The sequence below is a fragment of the Bombus vosnesenskii genome, unplaced genomic scaffold, assembly GCF_011952255.1.
Source record: "Bombus vosnesenskii isolate JDL3184/JDL3185 unplaced genomic scaffold, Bvos_JDL3184-5_v1.1 scf7180000013295, whole genome shotgun sequence".
Classification (NCBI taxonomy): Eukaryota; Metazoa; Arthropoda; class Insecta; order Hymenoptera; family Apidae; genus Bombus; species Bombus vosnesenskii.
This window is the reverse complement of record NW_022882946.1, coordinates 2,623,791-2,651,629: the sequence shown is the minus strand read 5'-3', so window position 1 is coordinate 2,651,629 and position 27,839 is coordinate 2,623,791. Positions and strand designations below refer to the sequence as shown.

Below are 27,839 nucleotides of genomic sequence, written 5' to 3'. Positions count from 1 at the left end.
CAACTGAGAAATCATATCAAGTTTTGAAATAGGAACCTATTACCGTATCAAAACATAGCGCGTAAACATATCTTAGCGAAAAAATTAAAAAACACGAACGCTAGACATTTACGTGTATTAATTAGTTGATACACGTAACTGTTACTTATGGCAAATAGTTTCTTTTTATTTTGTAGCGTAAATTTATAAACAACGCTGTATATAGTTGAATCATTTTAACAATTTTTATTTGCTTTACATTACTTATGTGCTGAAAGAGCATCTTAATCATTTTTCATGCAACGTACATTTATAAATATATATAAATATATCACGCAATTGAATGAATAAAATATCACGCAATAATTGCTTTGTGATTCATAGTTTTGCAACGATGTTTCATTTGTAAACATAAAACGTAATTTTTTTTTATCAAGGTCTTTAATAAAATTGTCCAACAAATACAGTTATTAGAAGCGGCAACATTGGAAATAACATTCTTTTAATGTGAATTTCGCCAGATTAAAAATAATACAAATATGTACACTTTGAAATCTTCGCGATTTAGATACGTCACCTGTAGATTTCACCTGAAGCGCGTTATCAAACTCAAAATAAAAATCCCCTATCTCAGCAAAACAACAAGCAGACGCTATTACCTTACAGATAAGCAAATAAGAGATCCCTGGTAGGAACATATAGGCGTGATTCTCTTTCTGTGCTTCAATTTCTTTCTTCCGTTGCTCCACATTTTCGAATCAACGAAAAACATGTATGTTTATCTCTCTTACTTGATGATTAAAATACCAACAAGGGAACGAAGTAAATGTTTCGTTTCTTGGTAAAATCTATTGTAATTAATGCATTGGCTGCTTAACGACCTCAGATTCTTTCACTTTTCGTCATGTAGCCGTTGTGTACACCGTAAGTTAAATATATCTTGTTAAATGGCTAATTAAGCCTTAATAAGATCGGTTCACCCAGAGCGCTCGGCCAAGAATGAGGCCAATGGTACAACGTGTCTCGTTTGGAACTTTTGTTAAACCGTGAATACCATTCCTTAAGAATCGCGAGCTATTGCCAGGTGCTTTCTTGCGACTCGCTCTTTGTCATTTCAAACGATCAATTTGCAATCCACTTGTACACGTCCAATGACTACATACGAGTTTAATTAAGAATCGGTCCTCCAATCAAATGACACGCACAAACGATAATACGTCACGATTTCGCTTACTCGGTGCACGATTAGATTTGTTCGTCATACTCGTAGATATAATTACTATTTTAGTTCTCTCTGATATCGCGTTGTAGGCTTTTACATTCCTTCCATTCAAGCATGTAATCGTATTAGAGATTTAATACTAGCAGAATATATTGTATATACTGTGATTTATTTTCCGATCGATCTTTGTCCTCCACAATACCTCATTATATCGATTAATCGACGATGTCGTAAAAAATTGTCGGGTAAAAGAACCACGTTGAAATGGTACACAGGCGACAAACCAAATATGGCGAGAAAATGGTAGAATCAAACATCATGTGCCGATTCTTCATTGAATTCTTCGACTGAGTATCGGTCGAGTGAAAAAGCTGTAGCAACCTGCGGAAGAGGCAAGAACGCGTTCCCTCGCGTTCTTGACGCAACGTCTCTCCTCTCTTTTCTCTCTTTAGTATGCGAAGGAAAGACATAGAGGAGCGGTAGTCAGCCAACCATGAAGTCGAGACTCGAATCGAACGCTACGATTTCGCGGTAGCTATGAAATGATCGGGACGCGAATTAGAAATATGTAACTGATCTTGGGACAGTCCAGGATGCTCTCCGTCAAGCGAAAGAGTAAAGTCGAAATAATAAAAGTAAATCTTTACGTCCAGAAATTTATCGTCCTGTCCTTTGATTCGCCTTGGATAATATATCAGAAATTAATTTCTTTTCACGAACACATTAGCATCGATGACGTTTGAACTATCGAACGAACAATTGTTAATAAACTGTTATAGCAGTCGTTGATTACTGTTTCGTTCTTGCTGTTTGACCGATCAAAGGAATGTTATCTTAATCAAGAATTATTCGGGTAGAAACTTGGCGTGAACGTGACAAATATCCTTTCACTCTGCCATTAGGATTATTTAGTAACAGCATTACTTCATGTTCCAAACCACTCGAGATGACATTCTCCTTCTTCCTTCGTATTACTCCTATGGTTCACACTTGTTAAAGTCGTTTACATGGGATTTTTTCACGTATCTTCTCGGAGGATAATTATTTTAGCAAACCTTGTCGCGAATGAGATCGTCGGGTGGAAAATTAGTACGGGATAGCCATGGCGTTCCCACGAATTGATAACGAGTCGCATGGATGCAAGGGAACGAGTCCGGGTCAACACCACTTGAACCGATGTCGATGACGACGATCGCCACCGATGACGCATCACCTCGCGAATCATCTTGCGCGATGATGTTTCCAAGTGATTTGACCATCGCGATGCTTCTTGTCTTACTTGTGACAAGGTTTTACATCTTGCTCCGTTTCTTCTATTATCTCGGACTAATAACACTCCCATTAGAGCTTATGGAAGTTTGACGATTTTGATATGCGTATGCAAGAGATTGTTATTCTAATGAATACGTTAGAACGATCAAATATTTAGAGTCTCATGAGAATATACATTTCGGTTATCAGATCTTTCGTTCGTCAGAGCACGCATCAACTGTAACTATAGCCTAAATCGTACGGTAGATTAATTTTAGAGAAGAGATATTCTAGTTCTTTTGATTTCTTTCGAGAAGAAATGAATATAATATCATTCGACTTTGTATACTACGTCACTTACATTATAAATTAAAAGTTTAGCACATCTTGCATGACAGATAACTTTAAATATCGTGTACAATGGTGCAGAAGAAGTTTTCAATTTGTGATCACTACCTGTCTTCGATAATTTTTTAGCAACTAATTCCTAAAACAAGCTCCACGTTTAGGTTAATTAATTTGATCCATATCTCGTTTATTAAAAATAGTACCTAACGCCCTTGACTTACCATGAATGAACTTTAGCAGCATTGGATGTTCAACAATTGAGCTATCTCTGCTGGTACTGTGGCGGCAGCAGAAGCAATCAGGGTCGAGCGACAATGCATTCACCTCGTGCATCGACCACGCTTTACTTAGTACATTGTCTCGCGTTCTAACGATATACATACTTATTTCTCTATGTTACTTCGTGCTATCCAAGCCGCATTTCCGCTATGCACAACCGTCGTAATCATTTCGTAACGAAGATTACTGCAAACATACAACTCCACCTTACCAACTTTCGTTTGTAGTAGGAGCAATGTGAACAAAATTTCAGTGTCTAAAATATTCATTTCTATTTTAACTTCTTGATATTTTTTCGAAATATTTCACGATAAAGACGATTGGAAACAGGAGAAAGGAATTGAACGATTGATGCAGAAAATCATAGATCGTTTAGTATAGTAGATAAGTAAAAACGGTATATTAATTAGACAGTCGCAGACTGGATGTTCAGAATTAGTGGGAACACGATTGTCAATCTCTATGGTAAGAACCTCGGACCCACGTGTCTGGCAAACCAAGAAAGAGACCGAACTAACGTAGTTCAATTACAAGGAACGCATTCACAGCTGGTTGTAGACACGAGCCTAAGTGTACCGGGCTTAACCGTAATTGTTTAATGGGTTAATGAAATGATACACCCGCCGAATCTAAGCGCGCACAAAAAGCCAATTGTGCCCCATCGACATTCCACGATTATTCTGACTTTGTGCCATACTCTCTCTATGAATACTCTATATAGTTTGGTATCATTTTAGTTGCCTATGTAATAAACTAGGCTGTGGACAACTATTTCAACGGTAGATAACTTTTATGTCAGATTTTGCGTGTAGAATCATATTGTTTTATATTTAAATAGTTTGGAGTGATTTTATGAAACAACATTATCATCAAATACCAAATATGTTTAAACTAATGTTGACAAGTGTCTTCACAGATATTGTAAAAATTGAATTTACGAAAATTCACTCTTACTATAGAGATAATAAAGATAAATGAACAGGTTCCAGTAGTACGCAAAGCACTTGCTGATAATAATACAATTTTTCAAAATCAATATCTACAACAAAACGATTGTATAATCTTTCTCTTTACGCTCGTTACTCTCTGATCAGCTTCTTAATTATTAGGTAAAAATTATTCTGACATATTCATAAACGCATAAATTTCACAATTGATCAGAGATCGAAAACGAAAATCTGGCAACATGGTCAAGGAATTCTGAGTGAAATGGAGTCCATTTAGCTTACGGGCGAAAGATGCATCCTGCTGCGAGGGTTTAACGGTGACTGCTTACCTCTCTTCCATTCATGTTGCTTTTCATTCTACGCAGGAATCTCAGAATGACCTGACTACGTGCAAGTTATGACGGTATTGACTGCAATGTTACGGGAGCGTAATTCGTAACGTGTTGAAGAGTGTGCAAGAGAGAAATTCTCGTTACATTCCGGTTTACGTGAAGATGTAAAAAAAAAAAAAACGATTGCAGCAACTTGCCCGTAAGAAAGTTCTTTGAACGTAAAGTTTGAAACTACCGTGTATGAAACATGTTTATTCTTGAATTAAATATTTCCAAGATAGGTTTTTTTGCTTGTGTTCGACGAAGAAATTCATCCGTGCGTATATTTCTTCATTTACGTCCATAATTTTCATTATGAATATCGAAAATTGGCGCAAAATCCAGTATCTTTCGCTTAGAAACTTCCTACAAATAGAATAACTGATTTTCTAGTTGAATCCAGTTGAGGATTTTTCCGAAGTAAATTTTACTAACGTTTTCTTAAGAACTGTTTTATGTTCTCGTCGTCGTTCTATTAAAGGATGCGTCATCCGGTTTTGCATAAACCGAAAGAAAATATAATTCTCCTGTCCGATGATGAATTTTTTTATATGTTTGCGTATAATGGTATAGTCATCTAATAGGCATTTAATATTTAATGGTAATCTCCGTGTATGTGATTAATATAATTAATATAATAGCGTCTAGGAATTTAATTTAGAGTTCGTGTTTCAACGAAGAAAATCTTTGTACGATCATCTTATCGATTTCGTTATCGAACCAGGGTATTATCTTGAAATTAACGAAAAATTATCAACTTTCAAAAAATTGAGAAGATTCTTGGAAAATGTAATCATAACACATTGTCGATGCAATTTTGTATCGACGTGGAACATCTTTTCTTTTCTTTCCTTTTTTTTCTCTTTTACTCGCTCGCTTCTACATCGTCGGTCGATATTCAATCTTGCGTGAAAGATTTTGCGGATTTCGATGTTCGCTCGCTGTCAGATCGTATCTGGCTTTTCTGTTCTGCACTCAGGACGTGAGAAAATGATATAGAGCCTCTTCCGAAACGCACGCTCGCCGTGAAAAGAAACGTTGGTGCATGCTCGAAATCGAGTCTTGTTGCTCGTAAGGAGCAAGTTCAAAGACCTACACGCTGCTCGCATTCATCACCACACTGGAAGGTTTTGAGACGGCCCTCGTCGAATCGAGGATCTACCTTTTTATGATCGAGCATTGAAGTTCAACGACATTGCTCTTACCGATGTATAATCCTAACGGTGATATTCAACGTCATGTCCGGCGTGAAATTTGAATCATACAAGTCTCAAGGAGCATGGTCACACTCCGAGGGTCACTAACAGGGAAAGATCTTAGTGGATCCTTAATGGTTGCTGATCGTGACAGTCTAAATGTCGCTAGTCGACAAGGCTAAAGGTATCAATCGCGACTCGTATTTATCTTTACTTATCTTTCTTCTTCGTTGCTGTCGAATCGCAAAAAGATGAAGATTTATAAATCAACGTGTTGAAATACCACGTCGCGTCGCCTTTGTTCTTGGTATCGGGAATTGGAGTGACCGACGCGACGCTTACAGGCAACGTTGGACGCACGAGAATGTTGAGAAATTCGCGGCGATACAATAGAGCGCGATTTTATAATTACTGTATAATGTATAATATGTAAACAAGAAACTTTCTACTGCACGCCGTGTGAGCAATGTAAAGTTCACTGGACCGCGTACTGGAAACGCGCGAAGAAAGTACTCGTCATCACTAATGGTTTAAAAAGTCAAATTCAAATCGAAAGTTTTAATTGCACTCTTCGATCTTTCTTCGAGCAGGCACCAAAAACGCGAAGTAATTCGTACGAAGGGCGATTGTTCGCTTATTCGTAGCAGTTTTCTGCGATCAGAAACGAGGAAACAAGGATTCCTTTGATGATTCCAAGACTGCAGAACAACCTTCTTGAGACGAACTGGCTCGACCAATAATACATAGTGACTTAACACCAGCAACACTCGGTGCGCCTCGGGTGCGAAGTGAGCATAAGTGCGAGACGGTGGAGTTTAATTGAGGTTGATGAGGGGGGCGTCCGTATTGGCCCGGAATTCAATGCCGAGATGATGTTTCTTGCTTGTAGCAAGACGTTGTCTTGGAGAGAAAGCGTCAGAAAAATCGATGAACTCGTCTAATTTCTCCACTGACTATTTCGAGATGGTGCAACGATTGCATGGTGGCGAAGTTTTGGAAAACATAAATTTTGCAATATAGTATCTCTAATCACAACGATCGTCGAATGAACGATCGTCAGAATTCTCGGTTAGTTGTTCGTCATGGAATATTTTATTTTAAAATGATAAAAGCGAGTGAGATCATCAGAGTTATTGAACAGACAATATTTAGTTTATCAGTTGAAATAGTTGTTCGTATCAAATAACGTTACAGGACGTTGTATCACAATTATGTCGAATTGTACACTACTTTTGTTGTCGAATGTGTCTTTCATGACATTCGGGATCCTTTTTTAAATACTTGCCTTATGGCCGTCTATAGGTGCTTCTTATCAAGCATGTTTTGTACGTGACTTGTACGATACTGACTCTTTGAATGGAGGCGTTCCAGCCGCTTCGATGATCCACTCGTCAGCATCCTGTCTCCAGATACGCACGCACTTGCACATAAACGCGCATACTGAGAAAAGAACAGGATCTCGTGGTGGAAGAAAAGTCTTTCACGGATGTGCGCGAAACAAAATTGTGGCAATGGCCTCGATAGACTGTTACATAAAGGAAAAAAACAAGTAGTTGCCAGTGGATACCAACGCGTTAATAAGTTCTCTTATTACGGTTAGATAATGAAGAAACAGAAATACCGCTAGGTGCTCCATTATAATGTGGAACGAAGTTAATACGCAGTAACAGGAAACAGAAGCGTATCAGTTTTTATCATAGACAACTTTAATCTAACTGAGCAGTGGAAAGCTAAGGTACGATCGTAAATGGACCACAGCGCAATGGCGACTCTCGTATGAAAGATCTCCTAAACTCGTGTAATACACACGATTATCAAAATTCACCAACATTAAAGAACACTGTCAGTTATTGATGTTAGGGCATTTAATATGTCTGAATAACACGTGATGTACAGTAAAAGTTGAATACTTTTCGCTGCTTTCATTTTATAATTATTGTGTTACAAAATTTGTTATTTTACTTACATTATACGACGGGCTGAAAGTCAATTCTAGAATTTGGATTTAGTCACAGAAAAATTTTGTTGCTGCAATTCAAATTGATGTCAAAGACCAATATAATCGTAATAATCTACTAAAATTTCAAGATGTTTCATATAATACCTACAAAACACAAATGAAAGTTTTCTATAAAAATCCAAATACTTTCGCGAACCACTATGTTTGCGATTTTCGTAAAATAATATTACACAACGATAGTATTGTCGCTTAAAGCGTGGTTAATCGGGTCGGTTGTAGATTCAATCACCACAACTTGAGCAACCAGTTATCAAACGGCAACCTGTCGAGTAAGTTCATAAAACCGGCGAGGCGAGGGCACCGAGAGTGCGTCGTAAAATCAACAACGACCATGCCACGACACGAGAAACCGTCACTCGCTCTTCAAACACGGTTCCTGAAAGTTTTCGAACGAGGAACTCGGTCGTGGACAACCCCACCCAATGGTTCCAGGTTGCGTGTCGCGGTTGCGAAGCAAGAACCTCCCCTTTGCCAGGAGTAACGCGTACGTTTCGCGTCCATCCTCTGCTACCTTCGACATTCCTGCCCGTCCTGCACATCCCGTCCCCTGTTCCATTCAGGCATAATAACCGTGCAGTTTCCCAGCGCGTCTTCAATGGGCGAAGATTGCACGCTACGAGACCTCGGCCTGCGTCCTCTTCCTCTCCTTCGCTACTCGAATCTTCTTCGCTCTTCTTCGACGCTTCTTGCCATTTTCTTTTCCTCGCGTCTCCTTTCTGCTTTCTCCTGTTCTTCCTTCTCCCGGACCATCTCTGTGCTGTTTTTCTCTTTCTTCCTTTTCTCAGGATTTCGAGTTAGCCGTTGGTTCTTCGATCTTGATGAAACTTGCGGCTGTGTCGTCCGCGGAATGTAGTTTTACAACATCTTCTGGAATTAAGATCTTTAAGAATCTTCGTACACGTTGAGTGCATACATGTAAAAATGAAGCGTATATATCAATTAACTTGAAGAATTAGTTTCGATAGATGTAATCAGGACCAAAAAGTCTGACTGAAGAATCATTTATCGAGGAATTATTTATCGCTTGTGTTTGTTTTGTTTTTCGTGGATATCCGACGTTTGAATCTTGGTATAAAATAGAAATCCAACGAGCCTTAATTATGGTAAAGTCACAAGGGTAACGCATATACGAGGGAATATTATGCTCTCGCGTTTTTCTCACGTGTTCTCCTAGTTTCTCGTCACGCGAGTAAAGGCGACATCCGATTCCCAGTAGGAAAAGGGTACTAAGCGTTACGATAGCGAGGAACGTAATCTTCCTTATTTTCCGTCTGGCTTTTCTCTCGTCGTTCGGTATACCACAAATCGAACATCGCGAGTTTCTCTTGACAGTCACGGAGGAAAAACGCTGCTGACAAGATCTTTCTTGCCTTTTCTCTGAACAGCTTTCGGTTATTTGCAATTCAAAGACTTCTGTCATATACCACATTGTACTGTGTATTACGTGCTAATGAAAACGAGAGGTTTCTCGAAGGAAAAAGTAGACTTTCACTTAAGCTGATATGTTTTTATTTCTGCTTTTAGCTATTTATTCTGTTCTTAATTAATCTTCGTATTATCTTTACTTATAAATGAATGGCATTCCATCAGAAAAATATGTTGAATAACGATTATTCATTTATTTAACTGGTGATCTATGACAGTCAGTAGAAATGAAGATTACTGAACAATAAAAGATATTTGTAAAAGGTGATTAATTTTAATGCGTTTCTCTTTACACACAGTTTCATATTCTTACTTCTGAATATCAAAACGTATAAAATCGTAGGTGATGATGAGGTCAATTTCGACTTGAGGAAGGTAGATTATACTTCTACCAAAGTTTAGTTTGAATACTCTCTTCACTTTCAATCGCCCAGATTGGATATTATTATAAATATACGTAATGTTTCGATATTCGGTTTCTGATAAATTTGTAAGAGATTAATCGAATATTGCGGAGAATTTCTATGAACCGAATACGTTGCTATCATTCCAAATTGACATCTATCATCCGTTATTTATAATAACTGTATCGAACGGTCGGTATGAAATACGTGGTTTCCACGTAAACCCTTGACTTGTCGGAATCGTGAACGCGCGATGAACAAAAGAATCGTATTGCTTGGCCATGTAAGGTGATGTTTTCCTGTCGGACGACAAACTTGTGTAAAATTGCGACGTACGCTCGTGTACCGAAAGGATGAAGAACGAGCCACATCCGTCCGTCCCGCAGCTTCGATTCGCCGCAAGACGAGTCTGCGCTCGCAAGGTGGCTGTCTTCTATACCAAATGAGGCAACCAGTCTTGAAGAAAACAGTCCAGATATGTCTCCGGGGACGAGGCTCTGGTCCAAACCGGGACTCGATATCGCGAACTCGCGTTCCCTTCTCTTCGTCACTTGGGATAAACGTTCACCACTCGTCGTTCGTCGTCGGTCAGACTGGATGAACAAGTGAACTCGAGGTCCCATTCCTTCGCGTCTTCGGCACGTACATATAACCTTCGGATCACGTCGCGTTTGATATTGATCGTCCCCGGTTAGGCGATATGAATCGTTTTATCAATTAAATGAGAAGAATCCTAGATCCTCCGAAAAATATATTATACGTACTATTGTTTGTGAATGAGATTCACAGTAGGGAATTAATATCATTAAAAATCTTTAGTAGGTTTCAAAATCTAGTTATTAAAATTAGGGGATAAAGAAACAGAAATCTTTATTTTGAAATAAATTATGTCCTAAAAAGCATTTCAAAGGAACTAAAACTAGTAAAACAAATATTCAAGTATTTGTGAAAGTACGCAAGTAGGAAAGGGCTATATAATTTAAACGCTGGTTAAAATAGCGAAAATCCACTTCCTTTCCGAAGCTTGGCTGGCCAACGAAATGCACAGACGTATGAGTCTCTTTTGCAGCTTCAGGACATCCCCATACCTTGCATGATACGGCATGTGCACCAAGAAAATGGCGCATCCATGAAGAATAGGCATAAAGAAAATCTGTTTGGCCATTGTTACGTGGACTTCAGAGAATCTCGGATGGTGTGGCTGCAGTAGGCGAGACAGGGGGGTCTAGGAGGGATGAAAGGCATTGGGGGTTAAGTTACCCGAGGGGCCAAGACACTCAGGTACCGCATTATTGCATCGTGGTCGTGGTACGAATCGCCGTGGCTCTGCTGTACCTGGTGGAGGTGGAGAAGCAAGCGGCAGGAGAACCGAGACTAACCTGCGAGCCTGTTTGTAGGTGGCACTGAACTTGAGACGGGAATTCAGACGCCTTCAAGGGACAGAAAAAAAAGGCGGAGGGCAAGATGTCGGTATATAGTTAGTTTGCATGCACCTTACGTTTCAGTCATGTTTAGAACCTTGGTGATCGCAAAAAGATAAGACCAGATGGACGAACGGCCTTAAAGAAATCCTATTTTTTCTCCAAAGAAGATCTCCCTTGGCATCACTGCTGAAATTGTAAGAACGTGTGTTTTATACGAATTGAAAGACGAACACTTGAATGTAAATTCGAATGTCGTTCTAAGGAATGTTTAAGGATTCTGGAAGTAATTCTTGATCTTAGCAAATTCTCCCTTACGTATTCGACATTGCAAATCACCTTGACCAGTTGAAAGGAGCGGTGAAATCTGGTCTGTTGTCGCTCTTCGGCCACCCATGCAGCCTGCTGAAGTACAACGTGTGCGAGATACGAGTTGGTCGCCATAGTGAAAGAACCACCATAGCGCGGCGAAGATATAACGTTACACTCTGGTAGCAGCCTTGGTGTGGGAACGCCACTGAGATGGAAGTGCCAGAAGAAGCAGCGGCATGTACGCTTGCTTCTCGTCGGACACAATCGCGGTTAAGGAACACCGTGTTGTCTCAACCCGTTTATGCGAGAGGAATAAGATACTCTTTGGTTTAGTTTCTAGAGGATACCTTTACTGTGAACTCCGCAATACGGTAAATACATGAGGGTATTACGTCTGTACGAGTCGTTGTATGCGGTTGTCGGCCGTTTCAACGAACTGAGACCAATTTTTAATAAAAACTTCCTTCGTAAAATTTCAGAATTGGAATACGAATGTATCGGCAAAGATTGAAAGAATCTTTTCTTTCTGTAGCCTCCTTTATTCGACTGCTATCCAAGGTTGTTCTTTTGGTCCAATTTCTTTTTTTTTTACTGACCCCTGACACCGCTTAGCGAAAACACAGCCGCATGCAAAGCTCGTTTCGCCTGTTCGCGCCGCAGGAGAGGACATCGTGTCGTAAAAGAAGTAAAAAAGTCAGTTTGCCGGCCATGTGCGTATGGTTGGCACACTTGGTAGCCGCACCGTGTAGAAGCATATGTCGTGCTTCTTGCCGACCATTTTTTCGCGAGTGTACGAGCTCAGAGACGCCCATACCTTCTTTTTAACGCGCGCGACTTAGTAATACGCCATGTGAACATGCGTGAAATTACACCGAACTTGATTACCTATGCGAAACACGCCAGCAGAAAATTGACCGTGTAAGACCGTGACAAAGTCGATCAGATTGTTACTGGCATTTAGCTTCTATATTAATGATACGTTTTACATAAGTAAAACACTAGCACGAGTTCCAACGAACATAGAAGTAATTATTGTACGCTATATATGGGGGTTAGAATATTCTCGCCAGGTACCATGTAATTCTTAATTAGACACAGGGAATGAAGTAGAAAGAGGCGCTGAATGCGTAAATCAATCCAAGAAGTTCTTACCAATCCCGTTATGGGAAAAGAAAGACAACGCTGACATCCCGTGTCGTCCCGCGCGGTTTACGGTCTGTTTTTCTCCGACCTTTCTTTCCTCGCACTTCTTTACCCATCTCTGCCAGTATATAATATCGTACCCTTTTTTCTTTGGAATCTACTACGCCAGCAGCGACCACTCAAAACCAGAATAACGCACACAAAACTTCGTTTGATCTACGGCCAAAGGACTCGTTGGATTATTCAACTCATCCATCTTTACTGTTGCCGATACTCAAGCTGATGAACTTTTTCTTTTCGACCCACATGTCTAGTTAGAAGAAATCTGCGAATGAAATTTTACTCAGGACATTTTATTCAAAAGGTCTTGAATAATAATTATTAGATTCTTTGGGGTTGTTTTTCGAAGCTCGTCATCCGAGATGAAAAAGGTAGGCAGAACAGGCGTACGACATGCAACGATGGCCTCCTTGATGCCTATTATAGTTACGAGGTATTCTTCCACCCTCGAAATTCTTGTTCCCTCTTCCTTCGATCTCGATGACACGAGAGATTTCTACTCCGGACGAAAGATAGGCCCATGGTCAATGCAATCTGCGTAGTATCGAGGCTGCTTTGTACACGGGAACGAACAATAGAGCGTTGGATTGTCCTGCACCGGCAACTTAGCCCCGTAGAAAAAGGCATACACGAACCTCTTCAAGTCAGAACAGCCGCCAGTGAATGCCGACAAGCCAAATGAATTGTTGGTTCACGTAAAGAATCTTTTTCAGCCAAGGTGCTGAACGTAATCCACCACCTTTGGATTACCGGCGGTAGCGAATATAAAAATTTGAGTTATACTAACATCGTCTGGATGCTTAAAAAGGTAGTACATGAATTCTTAAAATAAATATTTTATTATAATATTTTAAGATGGTAGTTTCTTGTATCTATAATGAATTACGAAAGTGTTAGGTCTTTAAATAGATCGATGAATGACCATATTTTTCTTAAGGGTGAAACTTGAGAAGTGCAAATAATATATCTCGTTCTCGTTTGAGAAACTTATGGTCGCTGATAAGCTGGATTATAATAAACTTTACAAGTAGACTACCGGCCTTGTATCGTTTTTGCCTGCCCTTATGATGCATCCCGCCCTTTCTTTCCTCTTGAGACAAGATGCTTTCTAGCGTGCGTATCGAAGCTCCGTTCAAAAAATCCCCGCACACGCAGTACGCCTGTCGCCGATGAAACTCAACGAGTTCCACGAAGTGACGTACGGTTCGTGTCCAGAAAGAAACAAAGAAAGAAAGAAAGAGAGGTAGATTGGAAAAGCAGCACGTATTGGATAAGGTATTCATGTATTCCCTTGACTCGTTGCCTATCACGTATGTTGACTAATGATGTTCGTCACTTTGATATACCTATACCTATAGTGTGCAACGAAAGGACTTCTAATCCATGAATATTTCTATGACACGTCTAAAATAAAGGAAACGATACAAGTTGGTGCGATTATACACCTTTTAATAAATTATTCCAATAGGATAACGCTGCGCCTTTTAAGTCACTATTATTATATGTACATTTAGAATCATTTAGAATCATATTTTTCTGTCGTTACAAAATTTGTTCGATTTAAGGAAAATATCGATTTGCATGATTCCTCGTTTCAATTTATACCAATGATTTAGAAAATTAAGAGTTCTTTTTATAGACTTCATTTCAGACATAGATCTCAAGAGTTCACTAGTAATATTAACCGCGATTATCGTCCAATTTCCGAGTGATATAGCTTATGTTGCACGTAATACAACGTTTTTAACAGAATTTATTCAGGAAATTCATCGCTTGTCCTAACGCAATCCCCAATAACAGAGGCAATTTGCAACGGTCGTTTGATACTAATAGAACGGCGTGCCATAAACGTGAGCGTTGTTGGAATGCATCGTTCACGCTGCTCTTTTACCTAGCTATTGCCAATGCAATATTATCTACGCGTTTGTCGGTCATACACCGAGCATCGACTTGGCGAATATGTAATTATTTACATCGTGTACTATGCGTGTATATGTGCGTGTACGCGAAGACCTGTTGCATTAGCCCTAGAGCTCCGCATTATACATAAATATACATAATACAATATACATAAATAGGAAAAACGAGATCCCATCGTATTACCATCGCGACATTATTATTACATTCCTGAGGTTCGATGCTTCCTTGCGTTATAACTTTAGAGGTATGTCACCAACCTTCGAAATTATATTAATTTGCCTTCAAATTACTTAAATCACCTGTGTACAGTATAATAGAATTTCTTAATTCGTTCGATGATTCATTATTTGCTAGATTAAGGTGTCATTCAGCTTTGTTGTTCGCAAATAAATGGCGCCACTTTGCACCTCGTAGCAGTGTGGATGGCACGACGCTATCGATATACTTTGCACCTTTTGTGGTGGCTTCGTATCGTTGGTGGGAACAAGATTTAATCACATTCTGCCCCTTTAGTACTTGAAACTTATGAATAAGGGAAGTGTTCGTTAACGAGTACATCACTTTAATTTCTTCATCTATCAAAGTTCGTAACGTAATTAATTAGCGCACGACTATACGAATTCACTTTAGTTCCTTGAATTATCGAACTTCATAATAAAATTAAGCAATGCATGGTTCTACGAATTCACTTTGGTAATGATACGTGGAAATAGCGAATTTATGATATGAGAGTGAATCTACTTCCCACTTTTACAAAAATACTGCGTATTAATTAACATTTTTCACTACTAGAGTAAAAGCTAGTTATTATAGACGAGCAGCCGAGAGAAATACCTGAGAAATGTATACCTGCCGTTTACTACCGCGTGCTCTAGCATTTTACCGTACTTACTTTGTTTCCGGGTATCCTTATCCATCGAACGGTTTAAGACGATTTCAAGCGTCATTTCAGGACAGCGTCCCGAAATTCCCCACAAATTGCTGCTCCTTATGGGATAAGTGCTTGTCTAGCGATGCATAACGGACACAAAGGGCGCGTACACAGTCAAAATGGTTTCCAGCTTCTTCGCGGTGTCCTCTTTAGGAAAAGACGAGGGAGCAAAGTGAAAAGGCACTTCAGTTCCGTAAATATTAGGACAGGTCTGGCGAGATATCCTGCCTCCCTGCACGATTTACACAGCACCCTTTTTATCATGGGAACATGCCCCTTTTTAGAACTCACGTGATCGTGTCAAGAATTTTATTTTAACCTAATAGAACCATTTTTACACTACATTTACACTATGGACTTCTTTTTATTGTTCGGAAAGAACACGATACTTTATCGATTCTCGAACGATATTCTCCAACAGAGAAGAAAACATTACGCTGAAGAATACGTTTCCAATAAACACGCGTGTTCATTCATAATTACGATTCATTGACCGATACTTCATTGATATATCAATTTACCTGTCACCGCTCGTCTTTACGTTAGTTAGGGAGCCACGATGAACCTTGTATTGAAATACGACGCGTTTCTGCCTGCTTCTATCTGACACACGCCATAAAGAACATTCATATTATTTTACGCAATGAAAATCTCGTATTTCGAGCCATTTTGTCGCTGGCGCTTTAACAAAAATCGACAAATTCACTCTACTAATATTTTTATTAAGCAGTTCCATTTATTCCATATCGTTTTCCGCGTTTCTAGTAGATGAGCAGTTTAGAACATTCGAACGTTATTCTATAAATTCCTTCAACTCGAATTTCTCACGAGTCGATTCATTACCTATTAACACCGTGCATAACCCTTCCAACTCCATGGAACCTGTTTTGCTACTTTCCTTATGCTTATATCTGCATAGATATACAAATCAGCGACAAACGGTTAAATTCATGGATCGTAATCTACGGGTGGGTGTTCGAGCAGGTTGTTGTTGCTCGGAGACGGACGTCGGTGCACGTTTTAAAGTTATTTCCCTTCTCGTTTCATCGAGGGGGCAGTGGGAGAGAAAAAGCACCAGCTGTCCTGCCCCATAGGAAATGAACATGAATATCTAATACAGAGGCGAACCCGGAAGCGAGGCTTTCTCGTACGAGAGGAGCACGTCCTGTTCTAAGGATTTCGCCTCTTCTCCCTTTTTTCACATGCTACGAACCGCGTGGCGTTCCATGGACACCGGCAGCTGGCCAACTCGCTTCTTCTCGATGTTTTAAGGAAACTCATGACGCGTCTGGTCCAGAGACTCTGAGAAAAAAGCCAGCTCGCCAGCTTGCCAGCGTCTTCGATTACTTCCTTGTGTCGTGATTCATGGATGCTACAGGGATCAGCTTTAACGCGATCCATGTTCGAACTCTCGTAGGTACTATGCGCTAAGATTAACAACTTCCCTGGTTATACCGCTACTTCTTTGCTTCTTACGTGGCCACTGCCATGAACGATATAACATATGGAAGTAATAACGTGATTAACAGTGATAGTAATAACAACAGATGCTACGTTGCGTTTATAGTAATGGTAGAAAAAATAGTGAAAACTTCCGGAGCTTTAAATTCTGGTTATAAATATTCTATGTATTAGGACATCTGCTATTTCTGAATAAAATGTTTTGTTATTTCCTCGTTAGTTTTTTACAAATTTGTTATTTCATTCGTATTATATAACAAATTGAAAATCATAGTGGTATATATCCAAATTTTGAGAATCTAAATTTGGTCACGTATTTTATTATTAAAAGTATCACACTATCAAGCTTCATAATTAATTAAGTTATAATTTTATCCTTTACCGCGATACGTTTTCACAACTTGAAAAAGATACAATGAAAAACGCAATTTTTTTTTATGTATGCAAAATGGCAATGGTCTGACCATGTATATTATGATTTAAATTTCTCGGTACTAAATGAAACAAATATAATTCTGAGATAACGTTATCACTGCCTGTAATACGATAGCATAACGAATATAACAACGATAATATCACTATAATTTCACCAATCAGTTTTGAGCATCGGCTGTGCGTATGTTTGGAAACTTGAACGTGCCAAATAGATCTGGTCTTATTGGGGCCACGTGATAAGTAATTGCTGAAATAAACCACGCAGATGTTTACGTATTTGTTAGTAACCTAGGAGTAACAGCGTTGCTAGTTCCAGAACAAGCGACGAAACGATCCTAAATCTCTATCAAAAAACACGAAAGTCCCACGAATGCTGCTGCTGTCCATAGGGTAAACGCACATCAGGATCGATGTTTCACGAGATAGACACCAACACGAACGCACGATCTTTATATTCACACGATTCATTAATAATGGAGGGAACCCGTGTTATCCTCAAGGTTGCCTCTCCCTTTTCATTCGATTTCTTTTCGAGGCCTTTTACCTGGGACGGTGCATCATCCCACGCTCGATGATGAGCAGGTGATGAACCAACGCCTCCATCAACCACCACCTTTTGCAAACTTCGAGAGATGGTCCCGGTTACCGCAGGTTATGTAGTATTCTTCCGACTTTCCCGTTGGTCTAGGTCAGGATTTTCGATTTCAAGCTGCTGCCACAGTCTGCGCACCTCACATCTGTCCATGTGTATCGTTTGAACGCGTCGATGGGCGTCTTTTATTAGCTTTCGCCTGCAATTTACGGCAGTCTTTAAACGTAGATTTCGTAACGCGATAAGACGTAGCTGTCTATCCATTCTTAAAGAAGGTGTGGTAATTAAATCGGAAGTGGCTGTAACAGTCATCAATTTTTCTTCCAAGAAGATTGATTTAAATGAACAAGCTGTTTCATATATTGTAGTTCGGTAGAGTTAAATTATACAACTATAGAGTAAACAGAGTAATTTATTGCCTAAGATTAATTAGGCAATAAATCAGTGAACGAACGAAGTATAATCGAACTAAAATACAGGCTTGCACCTTCCACGACCACCCATGATACCAGAATCACTCTCGGCTGATAACTCGCAGCGGGATTGGAGAAAAGCGAGGGTGGGCGGTCTGGTAATCTATCGGTAGATAACAACTGTGGTAAGCACGACGAACAATCTGGCTTTCTCTGCTTGTTCCTTTGTTCGTGGCGCATTAATCGTTTACTTCGTGATCACGATCGCGAGTAAGTAAGTAGGTAGTCGTCTGCTTACCTTTGTATGGTCGTGCTGTAAGAGCAAAGGGACCGAAGAAAGCGACGAACATCTTCGTTTCCTTTGGAATCGAACGAGGCTGACAAAATGATCCGCTATAGTGAATGTACATACGTATGCACGTATGTCGTGTCGATTTATTCGAGGGGAAAAGATTCCTCGAAAAAAGGTCGAGGATGCTGCGACGCTCGTATTTCTCTTTTAACGGTCGCCAGCCTTCGCAGACCTTTGGTCTTAGAGCAACAGGTGAACTATAATACAAATGAAAGCGCGCCTATTTCATTTTGTTCCGCCGCACCGTGAACGATGGAATTCGGCTAAAACGGTCGTAGAACAGCCGGCGAGAATAATTAGTATCGATGAAGCGTAACATATGGAGTTGTTTTTTTATGGCTTACTATTTCCCTTACATTACGGAGCATGTTAGAATTTCGAAACAAAAAGAGACATTCTTAAGTAAATGAGTATTTCATTCACATTAATGTTCCCTGACGCTACTAAAAATGAAACTTATAATATTCTTTCGTTCTATTTCACAGACAAACGTATGGAAAAGTTTGATTCGTCGAAAGGACAAACGATTTTTCCAGAGCCCCGACTTTTTCATCTAGAGAGTATTTTTTTAGTAAACATTTTAAGCCTAATACAGGGTTTATTTCGGCTTTACGAGTGTCTGTAATATTTATACAACACATAACTGAAGTTGAATAAAATATTTCTACATATATAAAGTACAATATTTGTGTAGAGAAGAAGTACTCAAATCTTCCGGTAGTGTTTTAAATTTTTAAATCGCGGTTTTTTAAAAATTTATAAACATGTTCACGAACGATATATATTTCCGGTTAACAATTTCTCAAATTATTCAAACGTAGAACATTGAGGAATAGAAATAGGAACTTCTAATCTCTATAAATCCACATAAAACCTATATAAATCCATAAAATAACGTTTCGCTTTATGAGAAAGCTCGTTACCGCTCCATCCGTGATTCCAGCACCCTTATGGTGGAAGCATCTTACACGTAAAGCCAATTTCATTGGAGATCAGGTATCTCGTGGCAGCAGGAACCGGTGACAAGAAACGCGCCACGGTGAATACGTTTCTCCGTTGGAGTTACAACGATGGACAATCGATCGTTATTATCCCGGGTATATGCGGTGCAAAAAGTTCCTCGCAGCATTCTTTTTTCTTTTCGGATTTGAAACGCCGAGCGAGACCCCGGCACGACAATAATTCCTGCGCTCGATCCGAGTACCGTTTTCCGTTATCCAAGCGAGATGGTTAAGCGAAGTTGGCGAACGTCGAGGTTGTTTTGTGCTCTACCAAGCGAGACTACCATGAAGAAGACAGAGGCATTTCGTTCGTTGAGACTTCGTGGAAGCGTGTGCGCCTTTGTGAACCCATGAAACACAGTTGGGGACGGTCCTGACCTTCGTCGTTCCTTCCTCTTCCCTTCTCTATCTTGGCCACCCTCCAAAATTATACGCCAGACGGAGTGCGGTCTTTCATTTACTTAATGCCATTTCTTAAAATCAGTTATCGCTTTTATTCGTAACAGCGCCGGAACGATGTGTCCGTAGGTCAGGATAGAACTTTGTTGTTTCTCCGTCGTCGAATTCTCACTTCGTGTTTTAACAGATATGTTTTTGATTTTTTAGTGTCTCGTTTATAATGTAAAGTAAAGAGAGAATTGAGAGAATTTCAAATTAGAGTATAGAAGGAATATTAGAATATTTAACGATATGGAGATCGATTATTTTTTAGGGTACTTTTACCAGTAGTTGATTATTTCCGACGAATATAATTTTCGTCATGTTCGTAAAGTCTAAAGTCATGCAGTTTGTCGTGTAATGGGTTGCACAACATTTCTCTAGATGTATAAATTCATCTATCAATCATCGATTGTCATAGTGTCAATTAGAGAAAAATATACTTAACGTTGAATATCTGACATTTTCATTTTCTCCTACATCTCATTGAATGTAATTAGAAACTATATTGTGTTTTGTCTAATGAGATCTTTTTCTAGATAATTATTGCAAACCATTGACGATTCGTGTTGCACAATATGTACTACACATAAATAGAATTAAATAAATATAATAAATTTTGAGATGAAATCGATATATGTAGTGACAATACGATCTTCAAGAAAGCGGTAGAAAGTAAATAAATAGAGTCAGTATTTAAGTTGGAAAGATTTTTCTTTTATTTGGGTTGTGGTTAGCGGACAAGAATATAGTTTCTTCGGGAAGTACTATTCGACTGCAGAAGGTAAAAGATAAAATTCCTATAATTACAGACGCACACAGAGTACAGACGAAATGCCAAGGGTAACCATGCGTAACGCCAATCAGTTACGGGTCACGCGCCTTCGCTTCGCAGGGAACGACAAAATCGACATGTGTAAAATTCTAGTCCCTTTTTTACATCCTACTATGTACTGGGTTATCCAGCATTCTGATTGCAATATACTTCTTCCCCCCCCCCCTTTTTTTTTTGCTGTCCCTTTCCATTATGCAAACAGATAATGTTGAAGAATTTATTTCTTCGCAGGAAAACTATTGAACTCTCAAATTTTTGTTTATTCTAATCGCTTAATAATTTTCAACGAGTTGTTATTCTGTTCACGTTTACCTCGAGAATTCACGTTCACGAATCTCGAGAATTATCTCATTTTCCATACTGTGTAATTTTAAGATATAATTCATTAAAATTCCTGGCCTATGAAGGTGCATTCGATAAGTGTTGCATGTAAAGCAACCGATTGTCGCGGAATAAAAAACAATTTCCGCATAAAGCTACCAGGAAAATCCTTGACAATCACCGAGTGCAAAGTATTCTATACCGTTTACGGAAAATATAATGGCTGGTTTAGTAAAGGAAAGCCGACGTGGAAATTATTATCTCATTCAAAGGAAACGTTAATTAGTATACCTGCTCTAAGAGCGAGACGAACAGTTACAGACAAGTAAATACCATAAGTTTTTCTCTTTTAAAGAGTATTATTTTTAATAGCATTATTACTTGGAATTCCTCGAGATTTATCGTTCCCCTTTTCTGGGCGTAATATAAAACTCAAAATTACGAACAAACAAACATTTGCAGAACATAAGAGAAAAATATGAAGTGTCATATTCTTCAAAATTTAAGATATTGTCAATTAATCCTATTTAAACAAAATTCTCTCTCTCTATTAAACATTAAACGCAAGTTTACTTCCATCTCTTAAATGTTTCGAAAATATCGATTATCATAATATTACTGATTGGTTACTGATCTTTTTGCAATACTTTGTAGGTTTAATTAAAAAGAGATATATTCTCTATATTGTGAAATATGTTCAAATGTGTATATAAGTAATTATATCCTATACATAGACCTACATATATGTTACCAGGTACTCAGGGTATAAAGATCAATCGAAGACAAAGCAATTTTTTTAACACCATACACTTTGCATCATCTTCCGTGTCTATATGTAAAAACGACGTATGCATGCATACGCGTACATCTCGTGTGGGAAGCGAGCCAAAGTGAAGCGAAGCAACAGGCTGCTATTCCTGCAGTGGGAAGTTGGTCGAACGTGGAATAGAATGAAAAAGAAAAAACCGTGATAAAGGTATGAGGTTAAAGAAGAAAAATTCTGAACACGCTTCACGAGTGAGGTAGCGCTATTAAACATAGGGTTTGATTCATTGAATGTTAACACGGAAACATGTTATTGCACGATCGTCAATGGTACGTGATTTATAATTATACTAAAGTACTGTTATAATTATTACAATGTGAACTTTATTTCTTATGGTAGAAGAAATGTATCTGTCATTAAAATTAGTTTCATTAATGTCCTCAAGTTTCCCGAGGATATATCATGGATATCGTTTATTTGATAGGAAAAAGAAACGAAAAGGAATTGTACTAATTGGAAATGTTCAATTATCCTTCAGAGTGTCACGTTTTTTACTTCTTACAATGCTCTTCTCGCCACATGGTTGGGCGCCACCCATTTCTTGGCACATGTGCAACATACTTCGAAGCCCCTGCCTTTCGCTTCCCACGTCCTGAAGGTTTCTGAGAAAGAAAAGAGTGCGATCCACCTCGGTACTAACCTCGAAGGAGAAACCACCGACCGGTGGAGTTTACACAATTTTCATGTAATAACTTCCCACTTGTCTATTCGTATCATCGATACATTTCCCAGATATTACGCGATCAAAGCAGGAACCTCAAAGGATTAAGTATTCGATTACTTAATTTGTCAATTAATCGATTTGTTAAAAACTCTGTTTCACCTCTTCAGCATATTCGTTTATGCGGAGCGATAAAATTATTTATCTTGCTTGTTACCTTAATTTTGGTCACGTATTCGTGTCATTGTTATCGCGAACAATCCGCAGGAGATAATGATATTTCGCAGAAGTACCGAACGTACGTGCTCGGAACAAAAAAGGGTACCATAATCGAGTCGAAGTGTCATGAAGGCGTAACCGCTCCAGGTCCCCGAACGAAATGACGTGCGGATAATTACTGCAACGAAATAAAGCGAGTATTTTTGAATACGAAGGAAGTACGTGCTGCATTTTCGGAGCTGGAACAGGTTTCGTATACATATGTACGTCGACCTGAAACGGAAGCGACAACTCGCGATGGATACGGCCCTGTAACGGAATTTCTTGCTTGTTGGGAACCAAGCGACTGCCGCTAGCTCACCTTAGGCCCTGTTCACACGGTGACGGATGGTAATTTCTCGGAGCGTTGGGCGCTCTCAGTATCATAATCAACCCTTGCTAGTTAAGTGGACGCAAATAAACGTTTTAGTTGGAAATATGGGTTTCATTTGTTAATCGTTCGGTTGATAATTAAATCACGTTCGCTAGACGAACGAACATACAGGACAAGGAACATGGACAAGGAAGATCTTGATACTTGATACTTGATACCCACCAGGAACGATCGGATTATCTTGTACGTTGAGGAATGCACGATGAAGAATTTTACCTGTGTCCCAGCTTAGCCTGGAAAATCTAGTCGAGCCATGTGAGAAAGCTGTCTAGTTCGTTAACATTGTTGTCGAATGCGTTCATTCCCTTTGGCATTCGTTAGCGTGGTGATGTAAACATAAAGGTCAGGATTTTTTATGAGATATAAAATTTAACTTTTTCCTTACACTTTTTTCTTTTCATTTCGACCTATTTTTGTTAGTTTCTTGATTTCTATGTTACTCGATGAATACAAAGAAAGTATTTTGATATAAAATGATCGAAGAAGGGAATAACCTGATAAATTTGAAAATATAAATACGTCTAGATATAAATTTCAAAAAATGTTATATTATAGGTATAATCGTAAAAATTTTACAATTATATCTATAATAAAGTGCCCATACTTTCGTGAGCCACAGTAGGTACGTTGTTATTTATGCTTATAAATGATTACTTGTCTGAAGAGAATTATATTTCTAATAAATTTGTTGACTGTTTACGCTTTAATTTTCTAATTATGCCTGTGTAACATTTTGTCGTTAAAAGATAAAAATCGATATCAGGCTCGTGTTTGTTCGTATAATTTCTTCCTATACAGAGAAATTTCCTAAAGTGAGAGGGAAATGGCTCGTTGGATGTTTTACTATCTTGCTCGCCCGTCTTCGTCTTTGTCTTTTTCTTGTCGATAATAATGGGGTGTCGAAGAATCTAATCAGTTAAGACTTCGCGTGTGAGACCGTCGAAGCTCGAAAGTTCACGTGGAAGACGATTTAAACGAGATACGCGAATCCATTAAGCTCGCTTTACACGTTGATTGTCATGCGCGAGACGCTTTAGCCGGTACACGACCCACGCACTCTTTACGCATACTTAACGAGGACAGGTAGACATTATACCCCAAACTGTAGCGATGAAATTAATGACACGGTATTACGAAGGTAACTTGTTTGCCAGAAAGCATTTTCCTTGAATGACAACGACAATCAAGGGATTTGTATACTCGTCATTCTCGAGCTGCGATTACTTTCCGAAGACAGATGTAATGAAAGGTTACTCGTGTACAATGATTTATCAGCAACAATAGGTTAATAACATAATTGGTTCGTTTGTAAAGATTTCATCACGTATAGTTATACTATTACATAGTAGAAGTTAAGGTTTACAAAGACATATTTTAAAGGTTCATTATGAACCGAGCAATGAAATTGTATATAAATTTTGTGTAAACGAAATATAAAAAGGATAAGAGAAGCGTTTCATCAAAATACAAAAAATAAATTATAATAATGCTTTAAAAAGCTCACTTTACAAATTAGGGACGCGAAATATATTTCTGATTCTTTCTGTGACTAAACAAAATAGTTCGTCATAATGTTATAAGCAAAAATAATATTATAAATGCAACGTTGACTTTTGAAATGTTAATTGTTTATGGTATAAAAATAAAAATAACGATCTGAGGATGCAGTTCAAATAAAATGTCGTGATAGGAAGGAAGGAAAATTTTAACGTTACTTGTTATATTTCACGTTACACGATGTTAATCGTTCGAGTTACCTCATTAACGAACCGGTGCGGTCCAGTTTCAAGAACAATCACTCGGTTTCTCCGAAATCATTAGATAAAGTGATGGTTCTCCGATTCCAACATCCATTACAGGTTATTAATTGACAATCTCCGTGATTTATGGGTATCGTGGGCAGGGCTATTATATCCTCAAGTATTTCTCAATCGGCCGCGCGATGTTCAATCAACGATAATCTTCAATGCCACCCGCAACCGTATAAAACCCTGTGGTCGTTACAGGCATTGCATCGAATTGTAATTAATTTCAGAGTCTCGTTAAACCAACTTTATCTGAAATAATAACCGATAACGACATAAACTTAACTAACCTGGTACTTGAGAATCTCTCCTTTGGTTCCAACTATGGGCCATGACTAGCATGTATCTTTTTTCTTTCATTATTGCGATTTAAATTTAATTGGGCATTTTTTCTTCTTGCTATAATTATTTCACGAATATAGCTGTTATATTAGCTACGCTATATTAATACAAAAATTAATTATGCCCGTGTAAGACCAGTTAAATTAGATTATAAGCATTATGAATTTCAATTACTTTGTTGTTGGTACCATTCGCGTGTAGAGAAGTTGGTAAACATTTCAGAAGACAATATGGGGATATATCAGAAACTGAAATCGTTTTGTGTCGATGCATTTTCACTCTTACAATTGCGTAAGCGCGCACGACGATTTTTACGTAATTTCGATGTTAGCATCGTTCGTTTCAGCAATCCTGTCGTAATTTAAGGAGACAATTTTAGCGAGGAACTAATACTAATATATCGATATTTCTATATTTTAAAACTCCATTTCAAGTCGGTTTGATATTTCTCACGCTCTTGTCCGTATCAAGGGGATATAGCACATTATGATAACTGTACCAATAATAAAATTCTAAAGTTTATTGTTTTCTTACACCTGTTATTAAGGATAATTTTCGATATAAGAATGACGTCAATTTAAACGAGAAATGGCATGAATTTCAGCTAATTATTTCCTTGCCGCTTGGCCCCCGTTATCTCCTATTTTTTTAACGTTGCACTTTACGGAGCATAACCGAGCAGCGGTACTAATTCAATCGCCGTCCTTACTCCAAGTAACTGACCGCGGCCAGTGTTGGCCGCTAATTAAGGAAATATCTTAATTACCGTTCAGAATTCCATAAGTGGCCCATATAGTTTGCGCGAGATGTTTCGCTGGCCAGAGATACGGGTCTCGGTCGAAACTATTAGATTTTTTTCTCACACCGATGTCAAACAGGTTCGTGAATTTAATTGAAAAGTGGAAAGAAAGCGATCGTTGTTTTCGTCATTATCATCATTTACTAAGATAATGTAAATAATCAAGTCTTTCAGAAGTTGGCAAGTGAGTGAATTGCACAGATGCAACGGATTATTTTACAGCGTTGCATATACGAAACCGTTTCCTCAGAAGCCTCTCATTCTCGATTGTTTTCCATTGATGATAAAGGCTGCACGGCACGGATTACACACACGACCCGCTTTATGCGATTCTTCCCGAGGAGATAAAACTGGTCGTTTCCGTAATGATGTTCCACGAGATATTACCCTGACTATGTCCAGTGTGTCCTTCAACATTTTCTCACTGGTCGATTCATACCTACACGTTTCAAGGCGCTTACAAAATCCCACCCTGTTTCAGAATGTTCTAATACGTCCGCTTTGTTCTTTTCTCTTCTTTATTGAAGTACAACATCTTACGTGTGAGGTCGCTTAATCTTTCCAGACGAATTTTCATTAGCTTGTAAGAGAGCTCGTTTCTACATTCGTTCTTAATAATAATTGGTTACTTAATAACTTAGCAAAACACTTATGAAAGTAGTAAATTATTAAGGTATCGCTTAACGTGAAAGGGTTAAATTATTTTATGAAATAATTATGTTCTACGATCTACTTATCGATGATATTGGGACGTTACCAAGTAGAAGCTTGGAATAACTATACATTTTAAGAATTTTCAAAAAGTACTGAAGTGTTAAGTTTGCTTGAAGAAGAATTTTGCAATTCGATCTCCTAAACTTCCGATCTAAACATAACAGTTTAAGTTTAACCGTTGTGCAGTTGCAACGATTTATTTTTAGATAGTACTTCATCATTTACGCAGCCTTACGATATCTAACATGATATTCGTGAAAATATCCCGGATACTTTTATCATATTAAATTTGTCATGTATAATTTTAACGATGTGCGTCCGTGTTTACGCATAAAATTCTTAGAATCATTATTTAATCAGAGGATGCAGATATTATTCGATATTTTTATATTTTTATGTGCACAATTAAAGAAATGAGACCTAAGCGGAAATTTATTCCACCCATGTTACAACTCTAATACGTATATTTTGTATATTTTTGCATGTTGTCTACATGTTGCGTATTTTTACGTCTTTAAATGTATTATAATCTTCAGCTCTAGTTGAACTTAAAATTCTTTCTCGCAAAAACATACGCGATACAATATTTAAAAAAACATCCGATATTTACACGGAAAACCCTCAGCTTCCTTTGTGAGCGAGTTTATCGTCTATACGTTTCTTGACGTCGGAAGAATCTTTCAGAGAGTTCGAATCGTGCGAAACGTTAGCAAATCCCGTATTCGCCGGTGTTTTTTCTGGAAATCTACATCGAAGGCGACACACGTTTAAACGTTCGGTCTCCATATCAGGAATACTCAATGCAAAGATACTTAGTATTCTCGTGGGCTGTTGAAAATACACGCTACTACGATCGGAGCGTACAGCCAAGTAAACGTGTCGAGATCAAGAAACGATCGGTTGGCAAGCAAGCGACCAGGATTCCAAGAAAATAACGCCTGTCTGCACCATCGAATTTTTCTT

General features: G+C 38.5%; 1 protein-coding gene across 1 annotated transcript in view; it reads left to right on the top strand.

Moving 5' to 3' along the window:
• The window catches only part of LOC117233351 (epidermal growth factor receptor), a 170,580-nt gene that overhangs the window by 839 nt on the left and 141,902 nt on the right, over positions 1 to 27,839 (top strand). The gene's annotated exons all lie outside the window — the stretch shown is intronic.